This window comes from Ochotona curzoniae, unplaced genomic scaffold (assembly GCF_017591425.1).
Source record: "Ochotona curzoniae isolate NIBS_2020 unplaced genomic scaffold, NIBS_Ocur_1.0 contig_4071, whole genome shotgun sequence".
NCBI classification, from domain to species: Eukaryota; Metazoa; Chordata; class Mammalia; order Lagomorpha; family Ochotonidae; genus Ochotona; species Ochotona curzoniae.
In genome coordinates this window covers 59,127-68,513 of record NW_024466111.1, presented here as the reverse complement: position 1 = coordinate 68,513, position 9,387 = coordinate 59,127, and positions in this window count along the sequence as shown.

Here is a 9,387-nt window from a genome sequence, read left to right as displayed (position 1 = left end):
CCTGTCTTCTCCTGGGTCTCATACGTCTGACCTGGGATTTTCTGAATCTACTTTCCTGCTGGGGATAGGTCTGTAGCTGGGCTCCCGCTGATGCTTCTTGTGATCCTAATGGCTGTTGGAGATGGGGACTGTGGGCTAGTTATTAGATGGAAGATGCTCCTGTGAAAACGAGGTACTAGGATGCTTAATAGACAACTTTGAGGATTGAATTTAATGTGGATTATGCATGACTGAAGTAGCATTATGAAGCCTCTGGGGCCTAGTAGATATTCAATAAAAGTTTCTTCATCCCAAGTCTCAGATGGGGCATTTCAATGTTTTGCTTTTAAACAAAATTGGCATGGTGACCCATGATGTCCCATAGAGCTCCAAAGCCTTCCCTGCAAGTGCTGTCAGTTCCTGAGTGCCTCTTCTCATGTGCTTACTTCCTGGTCTCTTGTTCTTCCAGAACCCACCACTGCTCTGACCCTGACATGTCTCCTATTTGGCTGGTCCTACTGGCAATGGACAAGAAGCCAAATGGCAGAGGGGGCACGTCTTTAAGTGCCAAATAGTGCTTTTGTTGTGCGTTGTGTTTTTTCACAGGTTGGCTTGGAAGGTGTAGCTTAGGTTACTAGATGGCTGGACTTTTGGAAAGACCAGGGTGGTGAGAAGAGGAGCTCTCAGATGTATCTAAGTCTGGAGGTTGTGGTGATTTTAGGGATGTGAGGCTGTGGACAGGATGAGTGTGCAGGTCCCCAGTGCCCTGTGTATACCAGGGGTGTGGTGTGGGGCAGGAGGAGTGTGCATGTGTCCACTGCTCCCCCACTCCTGATGCAGGGCAGGACAAGTGTCCGTAGGGCATGTCATTGATCTGAACATGTGGAGAGGAAGGCACTTGTTAGATTGAGCCCTGAAGTCCAGATGGCTGCCGGCAGCAGGCAAGGAATGTCAATATTTGCATTGGGGTGGGGGGAGTCAGCCTTTTCTATCCTATTGTTTGAAGAACAGGTTGTTTGTTTATTTTGTGTTATTTCTGTATTTGCAATAGGCAAAGCAATATGGAAAGAGAAAAGAGGGAGAGAGAGAGAGAGAATGAAATAGGGAGATCACTCATTCATTGGTTTACTCCTAAAATGCATGTAAAGGCCAGGACTAACCAGGTAGAATCCAAGAACCAGGAACTCCAGGAAATTCCCTGGGCTTCCAAGGTAGGAATTGGGGGCCCAGATGTACGAGCCATAACTGGCTCCTTCCCAGGATGCATTGGCTGAGTTCTGGCTCTGCAGAGGAGCAGCTGGTTCTGAACAGGCTGGGATGCATGTGTCACTGCATCAACTGCTGCCACCAGGCCCACTCCTCCTGGCTTCTTACTCAGGCAACTGATGATTGAAAATTTAGAAATAAGAAGAGAAATGTGACTTGTTGGGCTCCGGAGGGGGACTCCGGAGAAGACCTAGCCAAGCTCTTTGTGTCCTGTGGCACAGGCTGGTTCTGGTCAGCCCTGGAAGCATGTAAGGGTGTGTGATATGGTGGGGGTTGTGTATGTGAGAATGTCGCTGGCTGTATCTATGGGGTGGCGGGGTTCCTGTCTGAAAGGTCATCACATGGTGGAATCAGGTCATTGCACATCTGCCTTTGTTTTAAAGGCTGGTGGTTGCTTGAAGGGTCTGTCACTCCTCTTGGGGCTCCACCCCCAGCGTGAGGAGGAGCAAATGGCCTTTGTGAGTACAGTTTTTCCTCTTTTTGCTTCCTCCCTTTCCGAGCTTCCTCTGCAGCTCCACAGCTGGCAGGAGCTGCTATGGGGTTTTGCTTAAGAGCCCCTGTTCTCCGATCGGCCTGGGGATTCCTGGTGTGCCTCAGCCCCCTCCTCAGTGAGTGCTGGGCTCCCTGGAAGGGAGGGAGGTTGGGAGGGCTGGGTTGGCTGGGGGTCTTGTGTCCTGCAGGGCTCTGAAGACTTGTACTCTGAGGCACAAAAAGAGAAAACCATGACACTCCAACTGACAGATGTTCCACAGTCCTCTAGGGTTTGGGTGGTCAGGAATTGGAAAGAAAGAGACAGCATTTATTGTCAGGGGAGCCTGGGAACACTGAAGGAGACCCTTCTCAGGGTCTGGGGCCTCTCTGTGCTGCCTTCCCAGGAGGAGGCTGAGCCTCCTGGATGGAGGAACAGACATGAGCTGGGTAAGTTGTCTCTGGAGAAGAAGGGGTGTAGATGGTGTCCCCGGTTGGAGCTCACTGGGTCCCTGATGTTAGTACTCTGGGCCTGAACTCCCAGGCCTGATACAACTGTGTGGAGCTAGTTAATCTAGAGGCTAGTGGAATGTTGGAATGTTGATAGATCTGGAAAGTCCCACATCTGAGACATTCCAAACAGCTAAGACCATGCACTGTGCAGTTTCCCACTGAATACCCCCTACCCACCTTCTCAGGGTCACAGGCGGTGCTCTGCATCTCCCCAGCAAGGTGCTTGAGAAAGCACGCTATCTGCTGCTCAGACAGCATGCACCCTGGCATCAACTCCCAGCTGTCTGTCTAGGCAGCTCAATTCCTACTCTCTCTTTCCCTTCCTCATTCTGTCCCCACTAATGTCAAATGTTCTTCACTTTAACTAGCCACTTCTCCTTGTACCCTGAAACACCCAAACCTGCCACCCGCGGTCTCTGCAGCTGTGTGTTGTGTGAGCTGGGAGAGGTGCCTCTGGTGCGGAGGAGAGGGGTGGGTAGACTCGGCTCCCAGCAGCTCATCTCGGGGCTGGGGCTGGACGCAGGGGAGGGTGGGCCTGGTGGTTTTAGGCTTCCTTTCCAGCTGCTCATGCAATTTGTGTCCTTCTTCAGTGTGTGTTTCACTGGGAAATGCTGAAACATGTTTCCCTTTGATTAAATAGCACATGGAAACGGTGCCCTTTCTCTTCCCTGGGTGCTGCTTCTTCCCCTGTGCTGAAATGCAATTCCAACCCTGGGGTCCTCAGGTCAAAGAAGCCTGGGTCAGGCATGCTGTCAGGGGGAAATACCTAAATCCCTCACGACAGTGGGAAAGGCACCCAGGGATGCAGGGGTGACTGAATACACTGAGGGTGTTCTGTGTCATCGATACCGCAGGAGTGTAAGAAGCAAAGCCACCCTGAGCTCTGGGCTGGGCAGTGTCAGAGGTAGTCAGGTTCCCCGGGCTTGGATACTACCATTATGCCTTTAGTTCCAGGTTCACAAAGTGAGGAGGAAAGAGGTAACTTAAAAAGAAATGGCTAATGTGTTGTTATCTTTATATATTTGTCTAATATGGTGTTAAACATGAGGTTGTAAAATAAAGTGAAACCAGACTATTGTTTTTTTTCCAGAATTAAAATAAAATCTGTTTTTATTTTTTTCCATTTTTAAAATTTTATTTTTCACAATCTTTACATAGTTAATTAGGGTAAAAAATTCAAGGGCTACAGGAAAGTGGGTAAAACTATTATTTCCATATTGTTTCCTTCATGTATCTGAGGTAAAGGGGGATATTAAGGGAGAAGTCCTACCCAGCCTCCCACCCATCCCAGGTCCCTGATGTGGGGCATGCTCCGAGGGTCTTGCTCAAGTGGTTTTGATAGTTCAACAGTTCTGAATTGCTGCCAATCTCAGCCACTCCAAGCACGATGAGGTCGCTGAAGAATCCACTGATTGACGTTGTCCATCTTAGAGTCTCCGTTTGCCCAGTTTTTCACTGCCAACATATAGCTGAGGTGAAACCAGATTATTGTAAAAACTAGAAAGAAGAATAAGTAGGAAGAGAGAGAGAGTGGATGAAGAATGTGGCAGGAAGGAGGCTGGGGTGGGAAGTATCTGTAAGGGCCTAAATGTGTATTGTCATATATGTACAATTTGTTCACTTTGCATAAATATAAGAATTTTAAAAAGCAGCAGCAATAAAATGAAGTGGCTACTTCAAGGCCCACAGTCTTGTTTTCTGGATGTGAAGTGTCCAGGTTGATGGATGCTGACCTTGATGTGGAGTAGTTAGTGTCAGTGCTCCAGGATTCTGGGCTAGCCCACAGGGGAAGCCACACTCACTGAAGGCTGTTCTTTTAGGGCCAGCAGCTCTAGTTAGCCACAGAGCCCCCTGGTGTTTTTATTCCTAGCAGGTCTTATCCCAAGTTGAGTAATTCTACTATTGCTAATGAGATGGTGCAATGATGTCTAATTCCATTAAGTCTACAACTATATCTGCTATTTTGGTGTTAGTTTTTCAGAAAGATTTGATGATTGGTAGAGCAACAATAGCAACAAAAAATCAAATGCACTGTTTGGGAGATGTTTCTCATTTCCTTGGAGTGAAATTTCTATATGGTTGTCAACGAGAATCTGGAACTTGCACATCACCAATCCTTATAATTGATATATGCAGCCTCCCCAAGGTCAGGGCTTTGCATCCACATGCTGACCAACATGTTGAAACTGTGGAAAGGAACAGGGTTTTGCAAACATAGATCACAGGACCTTGGGAAACAGGGGTAGACAAAATAGATGGGGAGAAAGCAGAGAGGATTGGGAGTGAAAAAACAAAAACAAAAACTAACAATAACAACAACAAAACCCCAAAAAGCCAGGGACTGAGAGACAGTCTGTCTTAGGGGAAGCACATACCACATTGAATACATATGTATGATTTGATATTTGCATGCATGTGGAAATGAAGCAACAACAGTAACCTCTATTGTAAGAAGAAACCATAAACTCTATTGACTTTGAGAGTTTGAGAATACTGCCATCACTGTCATTTTTGCATCAAGCTTTAAGCAGTAGTTGCTCTTGCAGAGACTTTAGGTAGAAAACTGGATCAGAGAGCACTTGTCACCAGGACATGCTGAGCAAGCAATGAGCCTGGCCAATCAAGGGGTTGGATCCTCACAAGGTGACAGCCTTGGGCTAGCAAAATGTAGGTCTTTCTGTGTCTACAGTATTTTTTGAAAGCACATTAAATCACACTTACAATGTTACCTTCATATTCACTTGTTTTAGGATAATAGGAAGGAAATTGGTAAAGGAAAGAAGAAAACAAGCCTGGTAGTTCTCATTTTTAGCTCTCTGGTATTGAGAATGGAAGTGGTTCTTTCAAGGTGACAAGGAATATCATTACTAGAGTATAGTTCTTAATACACGGTCATATGTCCATTATTGCAGGCATGGACAATGGCAGAGAGTTCAGCATCCTGTTGTCAAGATGTAGCAAACAGTTTTGTTGGGAGTTCATCTTTGTCTGGAAGTAGAGATGCATACTGCATTGTATCCTCACATCTGGAGATGATAGTCTCCATTACACAGTTATTGTACATCCCATTAAACGAAAAGTCACAATACAAAATCAACAACAGGAAGAAAAAAGAAATTGACAACAGCATGAAGTTAAATAACATGCTACTAGATATGATATTCTCCATTCACAGTTATTACATCCGTTTAAATGAAAAGCTGCAAAAGAAAATCAACAACAGGAAGAAAAAAATTAGAAACACCATGAAGTTCAATAATATGATGCCGAATGACTAATGTGTAGTTGAAGAAATGAAAAAGAACATCAAGAACTTTCTTGAAGAAATAGATGTTACTGTATGATGTACGAGTCCTTGAATGATTTAATGAGATGAAAGTGTTTTGAAGAGATGAAACTAACAAAAAATCAAAATCCATGAGATATAGTTTCTGCTGATTTTGTTGGTGAAATGTGTCTCTTTTAGACAACCAATAGATGCATTTTGTTTCTTAATCCAGTCTACTAATCCATTGAATTTGATTACTTTAAGCTATTTTCATTTAGGGTTAATATGAATGGGTAGTAATTTGGTCCTGTCACTTTAGCAATGGGTTGTTCATTGATTTAGTCTTCTCTTGTTATTTTACTGGGATGTTCTTCACATTTGCCTTTGGTTTTGGTGTGTGCTATTTCTCTTCTCTGTCAAGAGAACAACTTTACGTATCATTTGTAGGGCAGGTTGGAAGAAGCAAACTCTTGATTTTACTGTGGAAGAAACTTGTTTAATTTTCAAAGACAAAGGAAATCTTTGCTGGGTATGTTACATGGGCCACCAAATTTTTTTTTTTTTTAGAAGCTAGAATATGTTGCTCCATTCTCTTTTGGCCTGTAGAGTTTCCTGTGAGAGGTCAGCTGTGTGTTTAATTGGCCTTCCTTTATATGTCATTTGATTTTTTTCACATGCACTTTTAAGGATCTTTTCCTAATGTTCGACCAAAGGAGCTTGGTTATCAGGTGTCACAGTGAAGATCACTTTTCGTCAACCCTATTGGGAGTTCTGTGCCCCTCCTGGATGTTGTTTCCCAATGCTTTCCCCAGTTTAGGGAAAATTTCCTTTATTATTCCGTTGAACACATTTGTAAACCCAGCTTCTCTTTCTGCACCTTCTAGGACTCTCATAACTCGTGTTTTAGGCCTTTTAATAGTGTCTTTCAACTCTTGAATAATTTTTTTAGCTTGACCCAGTTCTGCTTCCAGCTTTTTATTTGTTTCCCCTTGGTGACAGGAAATATCTTCCAATTCTGATATTCTTTCTTCTGACTCCTTTGTTCTATTTTGGAGACTCTCCACTGTACTTTTTGTTTGCTCCATTGGTTTCTTCATATCAGCTTTCATTTGATTTATTTCCAGTGTGACAAATTCCTTAAATTCCTTGAATGCCTGCTTTATGTGCTTCTCGTTGTTGATAAAAAGTTTTATAACAAGTGTTTTGAATTCTGTATCCCTCATTTTCTCGAAGTCTTCCTCAGTGAACTCTGAGGTTGGCACAGGGTTTTGCTCTTTTACAGGGGAGTCTTCAGTATTCATTGTGTATTCATTGTGCTTCTGTCTTTTCTTTTGCTTCTTGTCATTGTACTTCTGGTTAACAGATTCTTCTCCTTGAGGCAGGTTTCTTTCTTTCTTTTTTTTTTTTTTTAAAGATTTATTTTTATTATTTTTTCATTGGAAAGGCGGATATACAGAGAGAGGAGAGACAGAGAGAAAGATCTTCCGTCCGATGACTCACTCCCCAAGTGAGCGCAACGGGCCGATACTATGCCGATCCGAAGCCAGGAGCCTCTTCTGGGTCTCCCACGCGGGTGCAGGTTCCCAAAGCTTTTTGGGCTGTCCTCGACTGCTTTCCCAGGCCACAGGCAGGGAGCTGGAAGGGAAGCGGGGCTGCCGGGATTAGAACCGGCGCCCATATGGGATCCCGGGCGTGCTAGGCGAGGACCTTTAACCACTTGCGCCACCGCTCCGGGCCCAGAGGCAGGTTTCTAAGCTGTGTCACCCACAGGTCTACAGTTGATTTTACTTATTGTAATTGGTACACAGCTCTTTGCTTGCAGCCAATTGTGCCACTCCCTCCAGCAAGTTCCAGGTCTGGGTTCTTATGTTAGATTTCCTCCACTGTCTCTGTAGTCCTAGCTCCTGACTCACCACTCTCCACCTCCTGTGATATCATGTTGAGGCTGCACTGTTGTCTGTACAACCTTTCTTCCACTTCCAGTTGGAGCAGGTCCCAGGATTAGGGAGACATCAGGAGTCCTATATAGCTAGGTTGTTGGTAGTGATCTTGCTGGAACCTGCTGGCCATTAGGTCAGAGGGTCACCCGGACCTATTTTGACCTGTACGATGCCGTAATCAGTATTTTTTTTCCCTGTGGGACCAGTGCAATCCACTGAGCTCAGTGAGTTCTCGCCAAGCTCAGCACATGCGCAGTTCACTGTTATCCCTGCAGTCTTAAAAGTTTTTCCACACTGTACAAAATGAAGCTCGATTTGGCTCTAGGAGGTGCACTGGGTTGTGAAATCCACTCTATACCTGCACTGCCCATCTGGAGTATGCTGTTCTGTGTCTGCTCCTGATCAAATCAAAGAGACCAGCAGGATGAGCAGTTCTTTGTCTGGGTTCACCTCCTGAGCTCCCGGTGAACGCCCCTTCCCACGTTGTTGCTGGTGGAGTTCTGGCTGCTGCAGTTCAGATCACTGCTCGCTGAATTCTGGAGTATCAGTCACTGCAACACCACACTGTTGTGTCTGTGTTTTCCTGTTTCTGTCAGTTTCCAGGTGCCCCTCTGTTGTTGTTTCTCCTGTCCTGTTTCCTGGAATTTGTTCTTTCTGCTTCACACTGGGTAATGTTTCTCTGTTTCAATGTGTCCTTACCCTATCCCACCATCTTGCTTCTTGAGAGAGAAAATCATCCTCACTCGTTAACTCTCTAAACAGCAGCAGATTCTAGGCCAGGAATTAGCAGCTTCTTCTGGATCTTCCACATAGCTGTAAGGGTGCAAACTCTTGGGCCATTCTCTGATGCTTTCCTAGACACACTAGCAGGGAGCTGGATGGGGAAGTAACCAGGACTTGAGCTAGTGTCTATGTGGAGTTCTGATGTTACAGATGGTAGTTTTACAAAGTATACCACAGGTTGGCTCAAAGAAACATCATGCAGAATTTAAACAAGTGTTAACTCTGCCTTATGAGAAGAGAATTCCCCTAAGAAGCCCCTGCATCGTTCAGAAGCTACACCTGCTGGCTGCGCTGAACTATGTGTGTGACATGGGTGATATGCACATAGGGTCCCTTGGTATGGTCACAGGGACAAATCTGGGGCAATCCTTTGTTCTTTTTTTTTTTAAGATTTACTTATTTTTATTTGAAAGGAGGATATACATAGAGGAGGAGAAACAGAGAGAAAGATCTTCTGTCCAATGATTCACTCCCCAAGTGGCTGCATTGGCCGGTGCTGCACAGATCTGAAACCAGGAGCCAGGAACCTCCTCTGTCCTCAACAGCAGGTTGATTATTATTTTTGTAAATCTTCTGTCTGCTGATTCACTCCCCAAGTGGGTGCAATGATCAAAGCTAAGCCGACATGAAGCCAGGAGCCAGCAACTTCTTCCAGGTCTCCCACGCAGGTGCAGAATCCAAAGGCTTTGGGCTATCCTCGACTCTTTTTCCAGGCCACAGGCAGTGAGCTGGAAGGGAAGCGGGGCTGCCAGGGTTAGAACCCATGCACATATGGGATCCTGGTGTGTTCAAGGCAAGGACTGTAGCTGCTAGGCCACAGTGCTGGGCCAGGATGGTTGATTCTTCCTCTTCCCGTTCCTCCACCTGCTCTTGCCTTCCTCTGCCTCTGTCAATGAGAGTGGCTACAGTGCCTTTGTTCTTAGACCTCTTGCTGAAAAACGGCATTGCTCCTCCTACTGTGTGGAAACTAGGTGTGCAAGGCAGTTTGCAGAAAGTCCCTCAGTTACTCATGAGACAACCTCAAGATGGTACCCACTCCCTATGGGGAAGGGTTTGCAAGCTTGTCCCTTGGCAAGTCCACTTATCCTCTTTCCCTCATGGAAAGAGCAAGCTGTTTTTCTGAGCACTACATTCAGGATGTACTTAGGTACAGTGGTCGTGTTTGTCTTC